The sequence below is a fragment of the Chiloscyllium punctatum genome, chromosome 51 (assembly GCF_047496795.1).
Source record: "Chiloscyllium punctatum isolate Juve2018m chromosome 51, sChiPun1.3, whole genome shotgun sequence".
Classification (NCBI taxonomy): Eukaryota; Metazoa; Chordata; class Chondrichthyes; order Orectolobiformes; family Hemiscylliidae; genus Chiloscyllium; species Chiloscyllium punctatum.
The window spans coordinates 29,139,027-29,154,573 of NC_092789.1; positions in this window are offsets into that span (position 1 = coordinate 29,139,027).

Genomic DNA, 15,547 nt, shown 5'->3' on the forward strand with positions numbered 1-15,547 from the left:
TTCAGAAGTTTACAAAGACCAGAAAAGTGTACTTAGGAGAGTTGGATGGGGCCATAAAAAGCAATAGAGCCAAGGATTAAGGGGAACTCGAAAGCAATCTACACTTATTTAAGGGACAAGCGGATGGCCACTGTGAGTTGGGGCTGATCAGGGCTGGTGGAGGGAACTTGCTTCTGGACTCAGAGGAAGTCATTGATAAATACCTTGATTCAGTATTCACAACAGATGGCGCCCTTGACGTTTCTGGTGACAGCATAAAGTAGATTTTTATAATCAAGCCGTTGGTGTTAGGAAGGAGGTTGTGTTGAATATTTTGTAAAATGCAAGAATACATAAATCCCTTTGGAAAACAGAATGTACTCTAAGATATTACAGGAAGCCATACAAGAGTTTGCCTCTGGCCATAATCTTTGCGTCATGACTGTGCACTGGTTTAGGGCCACATCGTTGGAGTGTGGCAAATGTTGCCTCACAAATCTTATTGAATTCTTTGAGGATTTGACAACACATGTTAATAATGGTCGAGCAGCAGTTGTGGTGGATATGGAATTTCACAAGACGTTTGATAAAAATCTCCATTTTAGGGTTATTCACGAAATAAGGAGGATCGGGATAAAGAGGAGGCTGGATGTCCAGATATAGAATCGGCTGGCACATAGAAAATGGAGAATGACAGTAAATGGAAAGTTTACAGCCTGGATTTCGGTGACCAGTGGTGTTCCGCAGGGATAAGTTCTGGAACCTCTGCTCTTCGTGATTTTTATCAATGACTTTAGTGAGGAATTGAAGGTGGGTTCATACGTTTACCAATTATGTGAAGTTTGGTGGTGTTGTGGATAGTGTGGAAGGCCGTTGTAGAATGCAATGGGACTTTGCAAGGATGGAGATATTGGCTGATAAGGAGGAGGTGAAGTTCAACCTGCAAAAGTGTGATATGATTCACTTTGGAAGGTCGAATGTTAATGCAAGGTATAGAATTCCTGGCAATGCGGAGTAACAGAGGGAACCATGCCCATAGATCCACCAAAGTTGCCATCCAAGTTGATAATTTGTTAAGGAGGTGTACGATGTGATCACGTTCATTAGCATGGAGATTGAGTTTAACAGCTGCGTGGTTTTTATGCAGCTCTATAGACCCCTGGTAAGACCACTCTTGGGATCTTTCATTTAGTTTGATCGCCTCATTAAAAGAAAGATTGACAGAAAGTGCAGAGAGGTCTTCCCAGGATATTGCCTGGACTGTAGGACATATCTTATGAAGGAAGGTTGAGGCAGGTAACGACTTTTCTCATTTGGGGGATGACGTATGAGAAGTGACTTCATTTTCGTGCACAGTATGTTGAGAATCATAGATAGAATGGATAAACAGATTGTTTTTTTCCCATAGCGTTCATGTCTAAAATGCGGGGGAATATTTAAGCTCATTGGAGGAATTGCTCAGAAAAGATGGGAGAGCTGGTTTGTTTACACAGGCAGTGCTGGGTGTGTGGAATATGCTGTCAACAGTGGGAGTAAAATCAGATATGTTTTTAAGCGACTAGTCCATCGTCACGTTCGCTCAGTGGTTAGCGTTTCTGCTACACTGCACCACTGACCCGGGTTCGATACCATCCTCACTGGAATGTCTATGTGGAGGTTGCACGTTTTCCCCTTTTCTGCGTGCTTGCCCTCCTGGTGCTCCAGTTTCCTTTCAGAGCCATAAATATATGCAGGTCAGGTAAATTGGCCATGTTAAATTGCCATTAGTGGTCTGCGATGTGTAGGCCAGGTAATTTATGCAGGGGACATGTAGATTCATAGGTGTGGGGCCATGGGTTTGGGTGAGATATTCTTTAGAGGACCAGTGTGGACCTGTTGGCCAAATGATTTGTTTCCACAGAGTGGGGATTTTAATTCTATTAGTGCAATGAAAGGTATGCCGGTTTGCCTGATCTTAGAGTAGGATAAAAGTCTGGCACAACACTGAGGGCCAAATGCATTTACTGTTTTGTACTGTTCTATGTTCTTTATTTAGGCTTGAAATCTCACAGAATCTGGAAGGTTATTGGGAGATGTAATCGAAGATTCGATTACTGACAGGGAAAAATAAGAACAAACAATGTGCAAAAGTTGGCATTGAAGTCAAATATGTGCTGGTACAAAATCACGGAATTCGCGCCCTCGGGTCATTGTGGGTAAACTGCAATGTATGGATTACTGCGAATCAAGAAGGCAGTTCACCACGACATCCTCACAGAGACCACTCGGGTTGGGCATTCAGTGTTTGCCCCCAACCAGAGATGTCCACATCATAGTCTGAGAGCGAGGGTCAGGCAATGCAGGAAAGATGCCAGAACCCACTTCTACACTAAAACAGTTTTGGAGGTTTGGAACTCACTCCCTCAAATGGTTTGTGATGCTATTCAATTGTTACATTTAAATGTGATATTGATCATTTTCACTGAGGCAGAGGAGCAAGCGATATGGTCCCAAGCCTTGCATATGGAGTTGTCTTACAAATTAGACATGATCTTTCTGAGTAGCTGAACAGATGCAATGTGCCAAATCGCCGATTCCTGTACCTCCGTACTTGTGAAAAATTGACTTCAATCGTCGACAGTTCACTCATTACTCGGGCACTTAACTCGGCTCGCTTTATGACATAAGCGTTAAAGAGATATTTCCAATTTTTCATTCCAGTTTCTGTCAGTCTGAGTTAGTGATCTACACCTTATTAGAACGTAAAGTGCAGCCAGTCGCCATTGTATCAATAATTGATCCCAACACCCATAAAGAGAGGATGATCGTTTCTTCTCTCATAACCACAACGATGATGTGTGCGACAGTGTTATTCCTACTTGGAATCCTGGTATATATGAAAGGCACCACAATTCGTAAGTTTCACTTTTTGTCTTCGTTGCAGTGATTTTTTAATCTCCGCTTTGGCATACATGGGAAACATGGCTTGGAACAGTAACTGATGTGTTCTTTCGATGTGTGCTCCCATCTGTGTGTCTCATGTGTGTCTACTCCGTCAGAACATCCTGTTTTTGTCATCTTGGAAGAGAAGGAAATTTTGCTAAGACTGAACAAGAAACTCGACAAAGCACTGGTGGAATACTATAAGTAACGGTGGGCATCTTATCTGAGGAAAGATCATAAGATCGGAAGACCACAGAAATTGGGCCATTTCGCCCAGCGAGTGTGCTCTGCCATTCAAACGCGGCTGCTCGAGTTTTCAACCCCATTTTCACGTTTGCTTCCTTCAAATTTTGATCACCTTCGCAACCAAGAAACTAACTATGTCAGTCTTATATATACTAAATGACCTGGCTCCATGAACTTCTGTGGCAATGTATCCCATAGATTCAACAATGCTTATCTCGAAATGTTTCTGTTTATCTCCATACCAGGAGTTCTTCCCTACACTCAAAAGCTGACTCCTCGATTACTCGTTTTTTTCAGCCAATAGAAACCCCTTCCGAATTCCACTTTGTCAAGGACTTTCAGTATTCTGAAAGTTTCAATCATGTATACGTGATTGTTCTGAACTCCATCGAGTTCAGTCCCAGAGTACGCAAATCTTCCTTAAATGTCCAGTCTTTCATTCCTCGAATGACTCTTGAGAACACCTTCCAGACCGCTGCAGAGCCAATACATCATTCCTGAGGAATGAGGTCCGAACTGTGCACAATACTCCAACTGTGGAATGAACAGACTTACAGTGCCTCAGATGTACATCCGTGCGTCTTTGTTCTCGTCTTTCGAGATGCTTGACAACATTCTATTTGCGTTTCTGATTACCGAGTCAACTTGCACGTTTACCTGAAGAGGATTATAGACCAGGACTCTAAGTCCCTTTGATCGTCAGATTTCTGAATTTCCTCCCCATTTATAAAATAGTCCATACTTCTACCTGCTCTCCTAATCTCTAATCCTGTTTGAAGCCCCCATGTCTCCTCAATTTTACCCTCCCCTCGACTTATCATTGTCTCATCTGCAAACTTAGACAGAATGCTCATAGTTGTTTCATGTTGATCGCTAATATATGAAGTGAAAAGCTGTGTTCCCAACACTGAGCTTTATGGAAAAAACACTGGCTACGGGTTTCTTTTCTGTTTGTTTCCCACTCTCTGCGTTCTGCCAGACTGTCAATCTTCTATACATGCTAATACATAGCGTTTAACAACATCCGGCTGTTTCCTACCATGTTGTTTCATTCGGCATCTTATCAAAACCCTTCTGGAAGTGGAGATAGACAACATCGATTGGCTCCCCGTGGTCTAACCTTCTCTATGCCCCCCCCCCACAAACAAAATTAAAAATCACCTTGATAAAACAATACTGAGTTTGCCCTGTTTTGCGATGCATTTCTAAGTATTAAGAATTCCCAACCTTCACAATGGATTCTAAAATCTGACCATTGACTTAAGTCAGGCTTTTCATTCTGTAATTTCCTGTCTTTCTCCCTATTCCCTTCTGAAACAGGGGTTTAACATTAGTAAGCTTCCAGTATTCTTGGAGTCTCCATGAATTTAGTGACACCAGGAAGATGACTATTGAAGGCCCCACGATCTCTTCACTTATCTGCTTCAGAACCGTGGGACGTAGCCCATCTATATCAGGTAATTTTCACACTTCCAGATGTTCCGTTTTTTTTTAGCAGTTCTCCTTGTTGCTGGCCACCGTACGAATTTCTGCTGTCCACACCCACCCCCCAACGATGTAAGTCGCCCTTTTCACAGCAAAGACTGATGCAACTTACTCATTCAGCTCCTCAACCATTTATTTGTTTCCAGTCGGAGCAGAATTTGAGGCAATCCAGAGAAGATCACGGAACTGACATCAGCTATGGAGAGATTGAGTAGGACAGGATAATATTGATGGGAGAATGAGATCTCAGCCTGCTGAAACATGAAAGACTCTTAGAAAAAAAAACATTCAGTGGAGAACAGGAGATATTGTTTACCGTTGTGCAAGCATTGTGGACCAGAGTGAATCAGCTCTGAATAAAGTGTAGCCCATTTAAGTCTTCATCGAAGAAGGTTATCTTCTTTTGAAGGGCATTGAAACAGTGAAATTCTTCAGCATAGAGTGCATTTTCATTCAGTACGTTTATGGGTGAGGTTGACAGATTTTCAGTCAGGATGGCAATCGAGCAATTATCCTGGAGGTGTACGAAAGGGAAGTGGAGATGATCAGCTCAATCATGACACCAGATTCACACACCGTTTTACATTCGAACATACTTACGCCGACCTTCTTGCAGATGCACACTCTCTTTCAGACATACATGTGCAGATACACAGACACACACACTCCCCCTCTCTCCCACCCACACATACATGCACAGACACTCTCTCTCTCACGTCCTCACTCCCTCACATGCACACAGAAGCACACAAAAGTCGATGGGGTGACTTCTTTTTTAAATACAACCTTTAATTATCTCGGGAATACAACTTGAAAGAAGTTCTGGGATTTACAAATTAAGGAATCTGAACCTGCAGCCCCATTCTAAAAGACAAAAGACTGAACAGCAATCTCTGTTTGTATCATATATTGCATATGTGTATGGCATACTGATATGTTTCTCTAAATGTTTCTTTGTCCTATAATCCAACTCCACGAGATACGCAACAAAGGAGCAGCACTCTCCGGTTGCACTTTCAAATAAACCTGTTGGACTGTAAACTGATTTCGTGCGATTTTATTAAAAAAAATGTCCATCAGAGTCAAACATCAGCACTGACATATCATCAAATCGAAGAGCAAGTTTGATTGGCTAAACGGCCGCCTTCTGCACATCCAATTTCTTGTCTAGTGTCTGCAAATGGATGCAGGTTGACAAACGTCGTAGAATCTGAGTTTGTCCAAGTGGGAATTCTGTTCTCGACGCTTTATTAGTGAGCTGGCGTTATTGATCTTGACTCATGACGTCTGTTCTCCGGTCGTGTACCTACTCACAAACGCCAGTCTCATTTAATCCCGATCTTGAAGCATCCTTCCTTACCGAGACCTGTTGAGTTCTCTGTCACATAATCATCATAGAATTGTATAGTTAAAATAGGGCATTCTTACAATCGTGTATGTCCTGATGCTGGAAAGTGCTGTCCATCTAGCCCCATTCGCCAGTATTATTTTGATAACCCATCTAAATTAATTCCATTGAACTCCACATCCAGCTCTCTTTGGAAACCTGCTGTGGAATCAGCCTCTGCCACTATCCAAGGCATTCCAAATCCCAGCACCTCTCTGGGTAAATAAGTTACAGAGTTATTGACTTTGGTATCGTTCCATTCTTACGCTCGCCACAATTGTCGATGCATTTTCACTCCCTGAAGGTAAGCTGCTTGAGTACCTCACAATTCCTCACCACAATGCCTCACAGTGAGAACGCACTTCTCAGTTGTCAGTAGACTGTACCAATACGAGGTTGGACGTGGAGAACTGCATCCAGTTCTGGTCTGCACGAACAATTATTGGAACACAGTTCAAGCAATATGCAAGCTTACAACTCCAAGAATGTCTGGTTAGAACAGCAAGGGTGAAATCTGCAGTGTTCTGGCATTGCGTATCTGAGTCAGGTGCAGGTGGATGTCATATCGCATCTGACTGTTAACATCAACGAATCTTAGTTTTTCTTTTTATTCTCTCTCCGAGCGCCAATATTTTCATGTATTTGAGAAGGGACTTACTGCAGCAGCGTACCATGTGAGAAGGGCATTTCAACGAGGGTTAAAGGAGTGTGCCCCATCTTACAACTGTGTTGCGTACATTTGTGAAATCGAAGAAGGAAAGAGCAACATGCAACACTGGAAAACATCTGTGTTTCTGATTGGAGAGTTCTGTTTTGTCATCAATTCAGGCTTCATGTTATTGTTTCAACTGAATGATTGCTGCCCCACTGCTTTCTAAACTACGTGAATAAAACTGGGTGACATTGCAAACATTGAGTTTCCATGTCACATTTCACTTTCATATCAATGTCTTAACACAATGTCAGGAAGGAAGGGAGTGCCCAGAAAAAGGGTATTATGCATTGATGATCTTTACACTGTCGTAGCTTAGCTGACATGTGGGTCTTTGGTGTGTCCACAACTGGAGGATCGTTTGCAGTTCATGTCACCACACCGTAGGAAGGATGTAAACGCTTTGGAGAGGCAGGGAAAGAGGTTTACAAGGATGTCACTTGGATCAGAGACGACTGGTTACCAACAGCCTTTTGACAAAATTTGAGCAGTTCGTGCTCGGGTTTTGGAGTTGAGAGGCGATTTGAAGGAAGTATATAAAACGATGAGGGGCTTGGATAGGTTACCTCGTCGGAATCTTTTGCCCAGGTTTGAAATTTATTTGACAATGGTTGAAGGTGGGGGGACACGTTAAAATGATAAGCATGAGACAGTTTTTGTTTAACAGAGAAAGTTGTAAATGTCTGGAAAGGATTGCCAAAGAAGGTGGTGGACTTGGAAGAATAGCAAAATTGTCAGGCAGTTAGATAGATGGAAGAACAGACAGTGTGTACAGTTTTATGGACCATCTGAAGGCTGATAGGATTAGTTTGGAATAGTACACTTGTCTTCACAGACATATTGCGGAAGTGTTTGTTCCTATGCTGTTCGCTTCTCTGTTCAATGCAGCACTTCAGCTTCGGTGAGAGGCTGGATTTAAACGGGTTGTTTTCATTGGAGCAGAGACAATATTGCGAAGGCCTGTTTCATGTGAAGAGGTTCATGAGGAGCAAGAGTCAACAGAAAGCAGCTACTCTCCTCAGTCCAATGAGGGAACACAATTGCTGATGTGAAAAGCATAAGATCTGGAACGGCGTTGAAAGTAATCTCCAAGCCTTTCTGAATCTCTGCTCGAACAGACACAAACAGCAGCCCGCAGACAATGTAATTGGCTCGTCGTTTCACCTATTACCTTTGGGGAAGGGGAGCGTGATGTTCCATTCATGTGGGCAGTTTGGCCATCTCCAATACATCACTCTCCCGGCTCCAGGACAGGAGGGGGATTTGGAGGCACACTGGGAAGTAACAGGAGAGAAAATGTGCGCTCTTTGCTGGCATACTAGCGAGAGAACACCAGTCGCGTCACTTTTTCAATCATCACAAAAGTAGATTTAGTCTCATGTAAGACGGTGTTAATAATACGGCTGTGAATGTGGATGAACTTGTGAAGACAGAACAAGTTAGTGCTAATCACAATACCTTATGTCTGGCCGCAAATGTATAGACACAGAAGATCAGCAATAATAACAGTGTTATGCATGTGGAGTTACTGCTGGAACTGAAACAGGTCAGTGATAACCACGGTGATGGGAGTCTGGAATCACCAGTCGAAACAAAGTAGGTCATTGGGAAGCATAGTATTGAGGTTCTGTAGTCAATTGCGAGGAAAGTCCATGTCAGCGGTAACGACAGCGCTTTGACTCCGGTTAATATGAATTTAAATGCTGTGGGAATGAATCCGCATGCAGGTACAGAGCAGGTCAATGATAATAAGATGGTTGTGAGGATCGAATCACATGCTGCGGGCCAAGGAGACACTATAGATGCGGCAGAATGAGGAGACGGAGTTATAAAGAGGCTGAAAGCGCTCAACACTATTAATCTCTGAAGAGCTGCCAGGGTCACGGACTAGTGTTGCAAGGAATAGAAAACTAGGGGAGATGAATACATGGAGAAGAAACTGATGCAAGGTGCATGGCTGTTTTGGATCTTGGATCAATGGAAGCTCTCCTGCTGCCAGGGTGAACTGTAAATGAGGCACTGATTGCTCCGAAGTGGAGAACAACCAATGCACTCGCTGCAACTTCCGCTCTTACTAAATGGGAGGGCTTAAACTAGAGTGGCAGGGAATGCAATTACAGCAGCAGGACAACAAGTGAAGACATTGACAGGAAGGCTGGTGCTCAGACCAGTGAATAAGAAAGAGAGGACAAGCAAAGACGGGTGAATGAACACAACAGCACTCATGGTCTAACGTTTATAAATTGACTTCCACCAGTTTTATACCTAACTGAAGTTCAATACAAGGAATATTACCGGTAAGACAAATGAGCGTAGAACTTGGGTGATTACGTTAGACAAAGATGTTGTGCCCACTGCAGAGACGTGGTTGAGAAAGGGACTGGAATGGCTCCAGGATTTCGTTGGTTTAGACGACAAAGAGAAGAAGGTAAAAGATATGGAGGAGTTGTATTACTAATCAGGCAGAATGTTAGATCTTCACTCTGAGAGGAAATGCAGAAGGGCACATCCATTGAGGCAAGGCAGCTAGAGCTGAAAAATTAGGTGGATGCAAACAATGTGCCAGGATACTATCGTAGGATCTCCAACAGAAATTAGGAACAAATATGTGGCCGATTATGGAAAGATTCGAGAACAAAAGGATTTTCATAATGGTTGACTTTAACTTCCCCAATATTAGTTGGGACTCCCTTACAGCAAGAGCCGGAAAACAGAGTGGACTTCCTTAAATGGATGTGTGTGTTTCTTGAAACATTATGTGGATAGCCCAACTGGCAGAGCGGCCACAGTGTAACGTGTGTTGGCTAATGAGCCCGGTCAAGTGATGACCTTTCAGTGGGCGAGTATTTTGAAAACAGTGATCATAGCTCTTTAAGATTTAAGATAGCTATGAACATGGAGAAGTCAGGAAATTCGGTTAGGTACAAAACTGGTGGAAGGCAATTTACATCAGCATGAGACAGGAGCTAAGGAGCTTTAATTGGAATACACAGGTATCGGACAAGACAACATTTCACATGTGTGAATTTGTGAAAATCTGGTGTAGAGAATTCCAGACCGATATGTTCCAGTAAGGCGGATGGACAAAGGTAGCAAGGTAAGCGACATATGAAAACGTGGGTGGCTGTGAATTTCTTCAAAAGAGAAAAAGATGCATGTGTAAGTTTTAGGAAGGTAAAATAGTACAGGCCAGTGAATAATATTTGGAAAGCAGGTAAGTACTCAAGCGGGAAACTATAGACCAAGAAGGGGCCATGAAATGTCCTTGAGAATTCAAGTTAAAGAGAGTCCCAAAGCATTCTATACATATAATAAGAACAGAAGTATTTCTCGGTAGAAAGTAGGACCACTCAATAATACAGGATGGTATTTATGCTGAGAGGCAGAGGATGTTTAAATTCCAAAGTGAATACTTTGCATCACCATTCTCTCCGTAAAACGACATGGAGGATAGGGAGATATGTGTGGAGCATGTCTATCGGCTCGAACATTAAAGAACAAGGAAGTGTGAGCGTTGGATCCCTGGAAGAGTATTAATGCATAGAGCTTCCCAAGGCCTGATGATAGCTACTCCAGTTTATTGAGTGAGGGAAGTGAAGCGATTGCTCAAGCTTTGACTAAGAAAGTGATCCTCTCGAACCACTTAAGAGATCCCGGAGAATTGGTGTGTAGGCTATGTTGTCCCCTATTCAAGCAAAGAAGTAGTGATAATCCATGAAACTATCAGCCAATAAGTCTCACATCAGTGGTGGGAAACTAATGGAGTGAACTCTTAGGAATAGGATTTACTCACTTGTGGAAAAGCATGACCTATTTCGGTGCAGTCAACTTATCTTCGTGCAGCGCAAGCAATGTCTCACTAACTAAACTGATCTCTCTGAGGAGGTCTCAAATGTGATTGATAAGGGTAAACCAGAGGATTTGCTTACATGGACTTTAGTAAGGCTTTGAAAAGAACCGACATGGTCGACTCATTCTGAAAGTTAAGATTAATGGAATCCACGGGGACTTGGCCGCTTGGATTGACAATTGGCTTGTCCATAGAAGGCAGGGAATAATGGTGGAATGGTGCCTTTCCGGCTGGAGGTCCGTGACTAATGGTTTTCTCCAAAGATCCGTTTTAGGACATCTACTATCTTCTGTTCTATGTAAATGAATTAGATTAAAATGTACATGAGTATGTGAATACGTTTGCAGATGATACAAAGATCGGATGATTTGTGGATAGTACAGAGTTTTTTTCCAAAGATACTGGGAATATATACCAGTTGCAGATATTGGCAGAGTAATGGCAGATACAGTTTAATCTGGATGAGTATGAGGTGTTGCAATTTGTGAGATCAAACCTGATCGAAAAGTATACAGTGAAAAGTAGTACGAAAAACAACATTGATGTATAGAAGGAACTTGTGATTCAAGATAATAGCTCTCTGAAAGTGGCCATGCAAATCGATAGGTGGTAAATTAGTCATATGGTGCGCTTGACTTGATTGGTCAGGGAATTGAGTTCAATGTTCAAGATGTCATGTTGCAGCTTTCTAAGACTTTGGTGAGACCACACTCAGAGTGTCACGTTCAGTTGTGGTCGCCACATTACATGATTGATGTGGTTGCTTTGGACAGCGTGCAGATGCGATTTACCAAGATGCCGCCTGGATTAGAGAGTTTGATCGGTAAGGAGTGGTGAGCAAAATGTCAGATTGTTTTCTATTGAAAGAAGAGACTGAGAGGAGACTAGATAGATGTCTGTAAAATTATGAGATGACAAGACGAGTTTGACAGACAGAATCTTTTCCCCAGAATTAAAAGGTCTATGCGCGGAAGCATAAGGTGACGTTGAACGTTCACAGGAGACGTGTTGAGCAGATTTGTAAAACAGAATGTGGTAGGATATTGGAATGCACTGGCAAGGATTGTGGTGGAGGCAGTAACTATTAGCGTACTTAGGGGACGTTTACATAAGCACATGAATATGTAAGGAATGGAGAGATATGAAGCAAGGACAGACATAAGGGATTAGTTCCGCTTGGAGTCATGTTTTGCACAACATTAAGGGCTGATGGGCCCATTAGTGTGCTGTGCAGTTCTGTGTCTTGTATCAGTGTTAACAACAGTGCAGCGGATATTTATAGACAGAGCAGATCAGTGCAACACTCAGTCGTGCTGGGCTGGAATCACATGCAATGACAAGAATGTCAGGGGAAAATAAGATGGTATGGTTCTGGAGTTAGATGTAGAGACAGAGTACGCCATTGGTACGCACAGCGCTGTGTGTCTAACGTCATCGAATCACACAGTTAAAAAAAAGAACCGTTGCTCCAACTCGGCCATGCTGAAAAGATATCCGTAATCGATCTAAACCCATTTGGCAGCATTTGCCCCATATCACTCTAATTACTTCCTATTAAAATACGCAACCAGATGCCTTTTAAATTATATAATTGTTGTGGTATTTTATACTTTCTCTGGCGGTTCATTTCATACATGCGCCATCCTCGAGGTGAAAGGAAGATGCCCCTCAGTTCTCGTTTCAATCGTTCCCCTCTCAGCCTGAAACAGAGGCTCTTTTCTTTTGGTCTCCCCTACCGTGGAGAAAAGACAAACACTTTGCACCCTCCCCATGCCCATCGTGATATTTTAAACTTTTATAAGATCAGCCATCACTCCAGAGAACAGGAAGAATCAGGATATAGCCAGAAAAAGGAACGAGGATATAAAAAGTTATTTCAGGGAGTTCGGCTGGAAGCTGAAAAGCAGGACGAACAGAATAGTATTTTCTAGTTTACTACAGATGCCACGAGGTAGCGAGGCGGGAACAGGGAGCGCGAGCAGATTAACACGGGGCTGCGCAGCTTGTGTAGGAGGGAGGGTTTCAGATATGTAGATAATTGGGATGCATTCTGGGGAAGGTGGGTCCTGTACAAGAAGGACGGGTTGCATCTGAACTGGAAAGGGACAATTGTTCTGAGTGGAAGGTTTGCTCGAGTAGTTCGAGAGGGTTTAATCTCGCATGTCGGGGGGGTGGGAACCTGAGCTATATAACGGTGGTGAGAGTTGATGCAGATGAGGCAATAGCAAGAGGTAGTTCCGCGAGTTGGAAGAATATTCGTGGGAAGGAACCAAGGGATCAGTTCAATTGTGTTTGTTTTAACGCAAGGAGTATCAGAAATAAAACTGATGATCTTAGAGCATGGATCAGTAACTGGTGCTATGATGTTCTGGCCATAACAGAGACGTGGGTTTCTCAGGGGTATTTTGCTGGATGTTCCAGGGTTTAGAGCATTTAAAAAGAATGAGGACGGTGGAAAAAGAGGAGGGGGTGTAGCACTATTAATCAGAGAGTGCATCACCGCGATAGAAGGTTCCATTGTCGAGGAAGATCTGCGTACCGAGTCAGTATGGGAGGAAATTAGGAACAACAAGGGAGCAGTCACTTCGTTAGGGATTTACTACAGGCCCCCCACTAGCAGCAGGGAGATTGAAGAAAGCATAAGTCGGCTGATTTTGGAAAAGTGCAGACGTAGTAGGGTTGTTGTAATGGTTGACTTTAACTTTCCCAATATTGATTAGAATTTCCTTCGAGCAGAAGATTTGAATGGAGATGTTTTTGTAAGGTGCGTTCAGGAGAGTTTCCTAACACCATATGGTGACAGGTCGACGCGGGGAGAGGCCATTATAGACTTGGTTCTCGGAAACGAGCCGCGGCAGTTATCAGATCTTGGTAGGAGAGAATTTTGGTGAAAGTGACCACAACTGCCTCACATTCTACATAGTCATGGAGAAGGAGAGGATGATGCAAATTTGGAAGGATATTTAATTGGCGAAGATGAAACTATAATGGATTAGACATGATTAGGAAGCATGGACTGGGAGCAGTTGTTGAATGGTAAAGGCACTATAGACATGTGGAGACTGGTTAAGGAACAGTTGTTGCAAGTGATGAATAAATATGTCAATCTGAGACAGACAAGAAGGAGTAAGATAAAGGAACCTTGGGGGACGAGAGCGGTGGAGCCTCTCGTCAAAAGGAAGAACGTAACTCACATAAGGTGGAGGAAGCTGGGTTCAAGCTCAGCTCTAGATTATTACAGATAGGCGAGGAAGGAGCTCAAAATGGTCTGAGGCGAGCCAGGAGGATGCACGAGAATGGCTTGGCAGAACGGAGTAGGGAGAATATAAACGCATTTTACACTTATGTGAGGAACAAGAGAATGGTCATAGAAAGAGTAGGGCCGATCAGGGATAGCATGGGGAAATTGTGTGTGAAGTCTGAGGAGGGAGGGGAAGACTAAATCAGTTTTTTGCTCCTGTCTTTACGAAAGAAGCGAACTTTGGAGTGAATGAAACCTTTGAAGAGCAGGTGTGCATGATGGAATGTAGAGAGATAGAGGAAGCTGATGTGCTGAAAAGTTTGTCAAACTAGTCGCCAGGCCCGGACCAGATTTGAAGTCGGCAGCTTTGGGAAACGAGAAATGTGATTGCTTCGCCACTTGCGAAGATCTTTTCATCCTCGCTCTCCACTGGAGTCGTACCTGAGGACTAAACAGAGGCAAATGTAATTCCTCTCTTCAAGAAAGGAAACAGGGAAATCCCCAGCAATTACAGACCAGTAAGTCTTACAGACCAGTCAGTCATCTGAAAGGTGTTAGAAAGGATTCTGAGGGATAGGATTTATGACCATCTAGAAGAGCTTGGCTTGACTGAATGCAGTGAACACGTCATGCCTCACAAACATTATCGAATTCTTCTTCTAGAAAGGTTGATGATGGTCGAGCTGTGGATTTGGTGTATATGGACTTCAGCAAGGCATTTAATAAAGTTCCCAATGGTAGGCTCGTTCAGAAGGTCAGGAGTAATGGGATACAGGGTAACTAAGCTGTCTAGATACAGAAGTTTCTGGCCAACAGAAGACAGCGAGTGGTAGTAGAAGAAAACTAATCTACCTGGAAGTCAGTGATGAGTGGTGTTCCACAGTGCTCTGTCCTTGGGCCTCTCCTGTTTGTAATTTCTATTAATGATGAGGTGATGTAAGGATGGGTAAGCAAGTTTGCAAAAGATACAAAGGTTGGAGGTGTCGTTGACAGTATAGAGGGCTGTTTTATGCTGCTGCGGGACATTGACAGGATGCAGAGATGGGCTGAGAGGTGGCGGATGGACTTCAACCTGGATAAATGCGAGATGATGCATTTTGGAAGTTCGAATTTGAAAGCTGAATACAGGATTAAGGATAGGATTCTTGGCAGTGTGGAGGAACAGAGCGATCTTGGTGTGCAGGTACATAGATACCATAAAATAGCCACTCAAGTGGACAGGGTTGTTAAGAAAGCATATGGTGCTTTGCCTTTCACTAACAGATGGATTGAGTTTAAGAGTTTTGAGATGTTGTTGTAGCTCTATAAAACTTTGGTTAGACCGCACTTGGAACACTGCATCCAGTTCTAGTCGCCCTATTATAAGAAAGAAGTGGATGCTTTGGAGAGGGTTCAGAGGAGGTATACCAGGATGCTGCCTGGACTGGAGGGCTTATCTTATGAAGAGAGTTTGACTGAGCTTGGATATTTTTCATTAGAGAAAAGGAGGAGAAATTGGGCATAATTGAGGTATACAAGATAATGTGAGACAAAGATAGAGACAATTTCCTCAGGCAGAAATGGCTAACACGAGGGGTCATAGTTTTCAGCTGATTGGAGGAAGGTATAGAGGGGATTTTCGAGGCGGATTCTTTACACAGAGAGTTGTGAGAGCACGGAATGCTTTGCCAGCAGCAGTTGTGGATTCAAGGGCATTGGGGACAGTGAAGAGACTGCTGGACAGGC